The 10,125-nt window shown below is 48.1% G+C and overlaps 1 pseudogene across 1 annotated transcript; it reads left to right on the top strand.

Moving 5' to 3' along the window:
- The first annotated feature begins 689 nt into the window (after positions 1–689).
- LOC309823128 (mitochondrial assembly of ribosomal large subunit protein 1-like) lies at positions 690–9,236 on the top strand (annotated as a pseudogene). Its single transcript has 3 exons — positions 690–726; positions 3,278–3,373; positions 8,549–9,236. The product of its transcript is annotated as a mitochondrial assembly of ribosomal large subunit protein 1-like (transcript).
- The last annotated feature ends 889 nt before the right edge of the window (positions 9,237–10,125 follow it).

The following is a 10,125-nucleotide window of genomic DNA, read 5'->3' as shown; positions in this document are numbered from 1 at the left end:
CAGCTTCATTTCTCTTGAGTACGTACCTAGCAGTGCAATTGCTGGGAGCATGAGCTACCTATTCTCAAATGCTGGAAGTCTGTGGGGACTTGAAGCCACACAGACCTTGGTTCAATTCTAACTCTGCTACTTTGTAGCTGTAGGATTTCAGGCAAACACACCTCTCTCTTAGTCTTAGCCTCCTCATATGTAAGATAGAGATAATTACACCCACTTCCCAGTAGTTTTGCTGGCACTAGATGAGATAGTAAGGGGGAAATTCTTTGTCCAGGGAACGACCCAAAGGAGCAGGTACTCGATAAAGGCAGCTATTCTAAAATCTCTCCAAATATGGAATCCCTGCAGGAGGAGGCTTAAGAGGAGCCACTGATGCTGAAAAGGTTGGGAACAGTGGGCTGGTGGTCTCTTCAGCCCCTCCCCACTTTCATGACCAGTGACTTACGAGTCTGTGAGTGGCTATGAGATGGTGTCTGGGGAGCAGGTGGAGGGGAGGAGGGCGCGGTGGAGCGAGGTGGGGACGGGGCCGCAGGAGAGCAGAGAGCTCCGTGCCTCGGAGGGGGAGAGGAGCAGCTACTTGCACAGAAAGGGGAACGTGATCTCTCTCCCTTCATTTCTGCCAGGCCTTGTGCTGCCCCCTCGGTCTTCTCTTATCTCCGCTAAAGGATCGCATTTCCTTTCACTTGCGCGAAATGGGTTCCTGTTTCCCCGGCGCCCACGTGGCCCTTTGTGAGTCAGCAGCCGCCGGGGCTCAGCACCCTGGTTGAGTGGTTCCGGAATTGATGAGCTCCGAGGGAAAGGCTGCCAGCACTTTGTCCCCTGGGAGCGCTGTGGGCACAGATTTGTTCCCATTGTTCCCGCCCCGCCTTCCAGAATAGGCCGCATTAGCCGGCGCGCTGACTGGGGCCGGACAAGGGGGTCCCGGCTGGGGTGCTGACCTCGGCGCTTCTCAGCACACCCGCACGCTATGCCGAGCTCACGGGAAGCCGATGACCCTGGCTTGGCGGGTCCTGCAGGATCCAGCGCTCAGGACAGCGAGAGAAATCTTTAGATTGTGTTCCGGTGAGCGGGGGAGGCGAAGGGGGCTTCCCGCAGGTCGGTTATAAACTAGAAACGAAAGTATCTCGACCACTAACAAGCTCCGGGGGCCTCCTCTAAAGGCCAGGGGTCCTTGCAGTGGGGAGGGAGTCGCTTTTCACACCACGCTGGCTGTGTCACACAGCGGTTCAGCAGCAGCTGCTATAGGCGCTGTGTAGGCAGGTGCTAGTCCAGAGTTTACAGGGCTGTTTCACGTGCAATTCCACACGTGCCCCTAACCACGGGTTATGTGAGAAAAAGAAGACAGTTATTGTTATTCCCATTTTACATGTGAATAAACTGAGTCCCTGAAGGACTGTGGGGGTCATTTACAGACTTCTTGGGCTCCCATAGTCAACCGCAGCCCTTTGGTATGACAGGTTCATGCCAAAAGCCTCTCCCATGATATGACAATTTTGAAAAAGTCCTTTCTCTCATTTTTATCACACGTAGAACGCATACTTTCAGAGTAGGTGGCTCCTGTGATTTCATGGAATGTTAGTGAAATCCAAGTGAGCATGGGAGTGCTGGGCTGGGGGGGAATGTGCGAGTGTCTGTGAGTGTGCATCAGAAAGACAAATAGAAGCGCTTTCTGTTTATCCATTGTTTCGTGTTATCTTCTTCCTTTCTGCCCTCCATCTTTCTGGTTTCTAGCTGGGCCCTGCCACAAAAGAACGACACATCTGGCAGGTCTGTCGAGCAAAACGGAGGTGTGATGGCTTCTCCTTCAGGTATACTCCCTTTTAAGCAAATCCAATTCACGAAAAGTTTCAAATGTGCAAAACAAATAAATCAGGAAGAATATCAACTTTGAAGTGACTACCTATGGGAGTCTTTAAAAAATTCACATTTAAAATTTCAGCAAAAATTCAATGCTCACAGAACGCTTACTATCAAAGAATTTGTGAAAGTGAGAATCTATTGGGTGGTAGAAGTTGAGGTACCCAAACTTATCAAAGGAGATGCTCTCAGCCATGACAGTCTCGTGCTATTCTTACACCCTGGAAAGAGGACCCTTTCCCTGCCTCGGGGCCCGTGCTTAGGAGGACTCTACATATCACAAACTCCAAAATATAGAATGTTTTCTGTCTTTCTGTCTAATCTGTCTCCCGCTGTCTCTGTCTCTGTCCATCTGTCTTCCTCTGGTTTGATAACCAATTGAATGAAGAGGAATTACAGGAGAGGGTCACTTGGGCTGAAATGGACCCCCTAGACCAAGGAAGAGGGAGAAAACCACAGCCTCTGTCCTGGGAAACCAGAGAAAGCGGGTCGGATTAATTTACTTATTTGGGGGTTAGCTTCATTAAATTCACCCTTTTTAAAAGTATTTGGTTTGATGAGTTTTGACAGATGTATGCAGCTGTGAAACCACCAACACAATCAAGAGGTAGAATACTTTCATCACCCAGTCAAATCCCCTTAGGTCCCACTGCAGCTAATCCCCTCTGCCCTCCCTGCTCTGGCAACCCCTGATCTGTCTTCTCTCCCCATAGCTCCTCTTTTCTAGAATGTCATAAAGGTGGAACCGTGCAGTATGCACCCTTCTGTGCCTGGCTTATTCTACTTAACATAAAATGCTTTTGAGATACATCTAAGTTGTTGCTTATAGTAGTTTTCTTCTTTTAATTACTGAGTGGTGCTCTGTTGTATGGATGTACCACATTTTGTTTTACCGTTTACCAGTTGAAGGAAATTGGGGTGCTTCCAGAAGCCCTGCTTTGTTGACAGTCACTTCAAATCACCCAGAGTAGGTACATAGCCAGAGTCGTTTCCACAAGATAACTATGCGCTTTCCCTTCTCTCTACACGGGTGATGTAGTTTGGGGAGGTGCTTAGAATTGCCTGGAAATCCTGAGTCGGCAAAATGACACGCAGGGAGGGGAATCTGCTTGCCTCAGCTTCCTGGGAGACCTTGATTGTGTCCATCCGTTTCAGTCCCGAGGGTCTAGTCACCAGTTGGGAGTCCTGGGCCCAGGTCCAGCTTCTACCCCATCCTGGCTCACAGGCTCACAGGTGGCCGGGCTGACCCAGGGAAGAGCTCACCTCCTTTAGCCTCTGGGATGCAAGGGTAGTGCTTGGGAATAGGCTGCGAGGCCCAGCTAGGAAAGCAGGCCCGTTGGGGGGGACAGCTTCGCTGAGTTTCTACATGCTTAGCCAGCTGGTGTAGGGGGTATATGGGCCTCCGTTTGCACTCTCGCTCCAGGCCTGCTCCTGCTGGTAGCTGGGGAGGCCGGCTGGGAGCCTCTTCCCACACTCCCGCAAGCAAATGGCACCGGTGGCCCTCTAGCGGTTCAGACGAGTAAATTCTGTGTCTAAAAGCACCTGCTCTGCCCCCAGAGTGTAGCTTGTGTGCTGGGAGGATCTTACCTCATTGTTCCATCTGGTCCCCTGACTGACGGCAGCTGTCGGGCCAGGAGAAAACAACCCGTGCTTGGCAGTCCTCCCCGGCGTCCCCCATCCGCTGCCTCTCCAACCCCCTCACAGTAGCTGTTTCCTCCTTGCCATCCTGAGCCCTACCACACGCCCCAGCCTCTGCAGATACCTCCACCTCCTACTCAGTGGGGAAAAGAAACACCACAGGGCCAGGTTTGCTCGGCCTCCTCCCCGCTCCCTGCACGTTTCTTCCTGTCTCTCCCTCAGGGGCCCCTGACATTTTGTTCTGGATCCTCTTCCCTCTTGACTCTCCGACGGATTCAGCTTCCCCTCTCTCTCCACATAAATGACTCCCACATCTACGTCTGCAGATCCACAGGCCCCAGCCACCGTCGTGTCCTCACCTCCTCCCATCTCCACGCGGTCACAAAATCCTGTCCAGTTTACCTTCTGTGGATTCCTTGAAGCCTCCCTTTCTGCCAGCACCCCCCGCCCCCCCGTGCCTCTGCTTGTGTCCTCAGGGTATCCTCTCCCAGGCCTCCAGCCTTCTCTCTCTCCTCAGCAATCCAGAAGCCTTCCTGTGTTCAGAGTGTTCTTTCTAAACCACAGCTGTGATTGTGTCACTTCCTTGATTTAAACCCTTCTAGTTCATTTCTCAGGTTCGGAGTGTTCTGAACAAAATCCAGATTTCCCAGACCATGACACACGTCCCTGCTGAGGCAGCGCGCTGTGCCTCGGGCCTCGGGGTGCAGTTGTGCAGCATGTGCATGGAGCCATGCAGCCAAGGGGGGTGCCCACACGCAGGTAGAGAAGGGGGCATGGGGAGGCCCCAGGCTCACAGAGGGGCTCACAGGCCTCAGCTCCTTCTGCTTCCCCAACTCCCTCACCCTCAACTCTAATCCCCTGCAAATCGCTGATAATTCTTCAAAGGCAGCAGGCTGTTTCCTGCCAGGAGTAATCCTCCTACCTTCTTCCCCCCTGTGAGTCTCCTCCTCATCTTTGCTATCAGCTCAGATGTCCCCTGGGGGGAAGTTGGGGGGAGGAGAGGGTCTCCTCTGACCACATCGCCTCTTCCCATAAGGCTAGACACTCTCTTCCGAGCTCCCGCAACTCTCCATCCTTGCCACTACCCCAGTCCTCAGTATCCTCAGTCGTCATTGCCTCTCCACGTTTCTCTTGCTCTTTAGACCGTGAACTCCTTGAGGTCAAAGGCTGTGTCTTGTCCAGCGCAGATGTTTGTGGTTACATGGACGTTTATTGTGCACCTACTAAGCCTGTTCCATCACTGCAGCACTCCTGAGCCAGAAATGCTAAATGAGAAGTTATAGGTCAGGAAGCTAAAGCTCAGAGGGATGAAGTAACTGGCCCAGTATCACAGAGACACGAGCGACAGAGCGCAGATTCAAACCCGGGCTGCCCACTCTCTTTCTGCTCCACCCACTTTCTTACCAGGCAAGATACCATAACTTCCAGTTTTGAGCCACAGACAGGGGTCATGAACCTCCACCTGTGCTGATGCCAGCTGCTACTTTAACTCAGCACTAACCTGTCACTGCTGCTGGCAATGCCCTCTCGCAAAGGGAAGCCCCAGTCAGGCAGAGCTGGGTTCTTCAAATGTTTTCATCAGCTCTGTGGAGTTGTGGGCTGGCTTTTTCTGGTGGACAGAGTTTTTTTTTTCCTGCCGTTGTATAAACACTGGCGTAGACTTTCCTGTTTCTAAACGAAAAATGGTTGATATTTTAATAAACTTAAATATGATTTTAAATATCATATAAAGTGATGATAGTATGAGAAGAAAAGCCCCCAGGGTGTGATTAGCAATTTGACATTTCCATTTCTGATGGGAATATTAATGGCATTCTAGAAACAGTGTCATTATGATTAAGACATTGCAACTGTAGAAACTTAGAAGTGTGAACTGCAGCATAGGAATAAATGCCAATATCCCACCAGGGCCAGTTGTGTATGTCAGTTTCATTGGCTCCCCCTTCACAACTAAAGTTCTAACCTCATTGCAAGGAGCACCAAGAGGTTTCCTAAGATCAAAGACTATCTGAGCTGCTGGGGATGCTAGAGCATCTAGTCCATTACACTGCCTTGCAGAAGAGGAAACTGTGGTCCAGAGAGCAGGCATGCCTTGCCCAAGGTCACCAAGTTCATCAGGGGCACAGCCAGGAGTAGGATCCAGGTCTTTCTCCCCAGACCAGCACTCTCTGTCTTATACCATGCTGCCCCTATGTGCCCCTCTCTGAGCTGCAGTTTTCCCCTCTGTAAAATGATGCCTTAGTCAGTTTGGGCTGCTGTAACAAATTACCTTAGACTGGGTAGCCTAAACAGCAAATATTTATTTCTTACAGTTCTGGAGGCTGGGAAGTCCAAGGTCAAGGCATGGGCAGATTTGGTTTCTGGTGAGAGCCTGCTTCCTGGGATGCAGACGGCCATCTTTTTGTGTCCTCACAGGCAGAGAGCAGAAAGGAAGTCTCTGTTCCTGTTCCTGAGGGCTCTGCCCTCACAACCTAATTTTCTGTTTTATAGTTTATCCTGACAGATAATTTTATTTTATATTTATTTATTTATCTATGTATTTATTTATATTTATTTTGGCTGCACTGGGTCTTAGTTGCGGCACACGGGATCTTCATTGCGGCATGCGGGCTTCTTAGCTGCCGCATGTAAACTCTTAGTTGCGGCGTGCGGGATCTAGTTCCCTGACCAGGGATTGAACCTGGGCCCTCTGCATTGGGAGCACAGAGTCTTACCCACTGGACCACTAGGGAAGTCCCCTGACAGATAAATTTAATAATATCTTAAGCCTTGACCCAATTGAAATCTGAGTAATTTGTATATGCCATAGGTAATTAAACGTTTCTAGGTTTTAACAAGACTTTGTATAACTCTTGGAAAAAGAGCGTGGTGTCTTTGGAGACACACTGATGTGAAACTTTTTCTTTTTTTCAGTTATATATATATTTTCAGATTATTTTCCATTATAGGTTATTACAAGATATTGAATATAGTTCCCTGTGCTATACAGTAAATCCTTATTGCTTCTCTACATTATGGATAGTAGTTTGTATCTGTTAATCCCATACTCCTAATTTATCTCTCCCCGCTTTCTTTTCCCTTTGGTAACCATAAGTTTGTTTTCTATGTCTGTCAGTCTGTTCCTGTTTTGTGTATAGATTCATTTGTATTACTTTTTAGACTCCACATATAAGTGATATCATATAATATATCAACTTACTTCACTAAGTATAGTATTCTCTAGATTCATCCATGTTGCTGCAAATGGCAATATTTCATTCCTTTTTATTCCAGAGTAATATTCCATTGTATATATGTACCACATCTTCTTTATCCATTCTGTTGATGGACATCTAAGTTGCTTCCGTGTCTTGGCTATTGTAAATAGTGCTACTATGAACATTGGGGTGCATGTATCTTTTCAAATTAGAGTTTCTGTCTTTTCCAGATATAAACCCAAGAGTGGGATTGCTGGATCATATGGTAGTTCTATTTTTAGTTTTTTAAGGAACCTCCATATTATTTTCCATAGTGGCTGCACCAGTTTACATTCCCACCAACAGTGTAAGAGGGTTCCCTTTTCTCCTCACCCTCTCTAGCATCTGTTATTTGTAGGTTTTTTGATGACGGCCATTCTGACCGGTGTGAGGTGATACCTCACCCTCTCTAGCATCTGTTATTTGTAGGTTTTTTGATGACGGCCTCACCCTCTCTAGCATCTGTTATTTGTAGGTTTTTTGATGACGGCCATTCTGACCGGTGTGAGGTGATACCTCATTGTCATTTTGATTTGCATTTCTCTAATAATTAGTGATGTTGAGTATCCTTTCATGTTGGCCATCTGTATGCCTTCTTTGGAGAAATGTCTATATAGGTCTTCTGCCCATTTTTTGATTGGGTTGTTTGTTTTTTTGATATTGAATCTTCATAACCTAATTATGTCCTAAAGGCCCCACCTCCGAATGCCACCACACTGGGGATTAAGCATCAATATACGAATTTGCAGGGGGCACACAAATGTTCAGTCCATAGCAAATGGAAATTTAAAATAATTCTTAGATTTCAGGGTTGTGAGGATTAAATGGGATAGTGTATGTGAGTTGCTTTGTAAATTGCAGGTAACACACAAATGCTGGGAGGCAGTGGAGAGGAAAAGCATGCGTTTTAGAGACCAGCCTGGTTGGAATCCTTGCTTCCCACCTGCTTCTTTAAGCCCCAGTTCCTATAAAATAGGATGATCCCATCTCCTGCATAAAGCTGTTATGAGATTTAAATGAGATATTTCATGTAAATTTATACTTCTCTGTCAAAATATTAACTAGTAAATTCTCTGTCAAAGATAAAGAATATTAATTCTCTGTGTTTCATGTGCTGCCCACCTTTTGAAGGGAGCACTGAAATCAGGCATTTGGGAATATTGCTAGAAATAGAAGAATGTTGGTTTTAACAGGAATTGGCCCAAATTAAACACATAGAGACTTTCCTTACCCAAGAGTGCCTACCATTTCCAAGGTGTCAGTGAAACCAGCTTAGTGGAGAACAGGCAGAAATGACTTCTCATGAGGTTGACAAGATGTCAAGGGCTGGCTGTCAGAACGAAGGCCTGTTGCTTCAGTGTTCAAAGGACTAGGCTGTGCTATTTACGGGAGCCTTATTTGCTTATGTAAGGAAACCCTCAAGGCTGCCATATTTACAGCCAGAGCAGATTAGCCCCTCAGGGCTGCCCTGTGAAGGGGAAGGGACTGCTAACTCTCTAGTTAGCTTTTCTCCTCTGCTATAATGGAGGATGGTATCAGTAAGAGATGCTCGACCAGATTTCACATTTTTCCAACTTGTTTTTAGGCCCTCGGTGTCCTGCTTTCCTGTTCTTACCCCCCCCCCCCTTTTTTTTTTTAACTTTTTAAGGTGGTGCACGTGTACAAAAGCTGCACACAGTACAGAATGGGGTTCCGTCTCCTCTCAGCCCTCCTCTACCCTGACACCCCACCCTCCCCACCAGCGGGCAGCCACCAATAACGTATTCTCATCTCTCTCTTCAGGGATATGCTTTTCATTCTGTTCTATTTATTCAATTAAGAAATACCCATTGAGGCCTTTTCCCTGGGAGCGTGGCCCACGGCGGCCGCGGGGCGCCACCTTCGGCTGGGCGGCTTCCGGTGGGACCAGCGCTCCGCAGGGTCTGCCTGGCCCCCGACCGAGCGCGCGGCCTGAGGCCCGGAGGGGCGGGCGGAGGGGACCGCCGGCGAGGGGCGCTCGAGTCAGGCACCGGAGATCGTACTGGTCCCAAGTTTGACATCAATATGCTGGTTTCACTTCTGAGGCAAGAGACATTTGTGTCCTTGAGGTGCCTCCAGAAATGAAATATACAGATAACTTTGTAATTGGTAGTGGAACTTCCACTCGACACATACATGCCATGGCCTACTACATTGTGAAAATGTACAAACACCTGAAATGTAACAGTGAGCCTCATGTTAACACCGAAGGGAAGGACGCTGCTGGCCGGCTCTGTGTGGACTTTGGCAGCATGGTGATTCATTCGATGCTTCCGGAAACCAGAGAAACCTATGAATTAGAGAAATTATGGACCCTACATTCTTATGATGACCAGTTAGCTCAGATAGCACCTGAGACCTTACCTGAAGACTTCATCCTTGGAATAGAAGATGACACTTCACCTCTGGCTCCTGTGGAGTTTAAATGGGAATAAAATGACATGAACTGCTCTGGTCAAAAAAAAAAAAAAAAGAAAAGAAATCCTCATTGAGTGCCTGTTCTAGGTATTGCGGATAGAGCAGTGACTAAAAAAGAAGTCGAAAATTCTGTCCTTAAAGAGCTTACGTTCAGATGGTACTTCCATTTACCTTTGTACGTGCACTCTCTGCTTTTTTTTTTTTTTTTAATGCGGTACGCGGGCCTCTCACTGTTGTGGCTTCTCCCGTTGCAGAGCACAGGCTCCGGACGCGCAGGCTCAGTGGCCATGGCTCACGGGCCCAGCCGCTCCACGGCATGTGGGATCTTCCCGGACCGGGGCACGAACCCGCGTCCCCTGCATCGGCAGGCGGACTCTCAACCACTGCGCCACCAGGGAAGCCCCGACTCTATGCTTTTATACCATGTCCACCCCTGCTTCAGTACATCAATCATTGTCTGTTTTACACACTTTTCTGTACCTTGCTTTTTTCACTTAATTCTGCTTCTAGGAGGTTAATGATAAAGGCCACGTTTAAATCTAGCCCAGAAGCCTTTTTGTTTGGATCAGCCTTGGCCAGAAGAAAGGTAAAGCCCGCAAATGATTCCTGGCCAGACAGGTAGGAAGGAAGGGCTGGCATTGCAGTCTTCTGGAGGACAGCCTTGGTAACCATGTCCAGATTCCCACAGGAGAGTTAATGTTGGATTAATCAGGGCTTTTTATGTTCTCAGTGTCAAAAATCCAACTCAAACTGGCTTAAACAAAAAAGGGGATCTATTGGCTCTCAAAGGTGGTAAGGCCTCAGGGGCAGCTCCCAGAGAAGGAAGAGGACAAAAGAACCAGCTCAAGAGTCCAAGGTTATGTCCAACTTTCCATCTGTCCCCCTTTGCTGCCTGTCTGGTTCAATGCTCATTTTGGTCTCCATCTGTCCTCAGGAAGCAGCCACTTTGCATCTTGGGGGG

This window comes from Grampus griseus (genome assembly GCF_964374135.1).
Source record: "Grampus griseus genome assembly, chromosome: 5".
NCBI lineage: Eukaryota > Metazoa > Chordata > Mammalia > Artiodactyla > Delphinidae > Grampus > Grampus griseus.
This window is presented reverse-complemented; position numbering and strand designations above follow the sequence as displayed.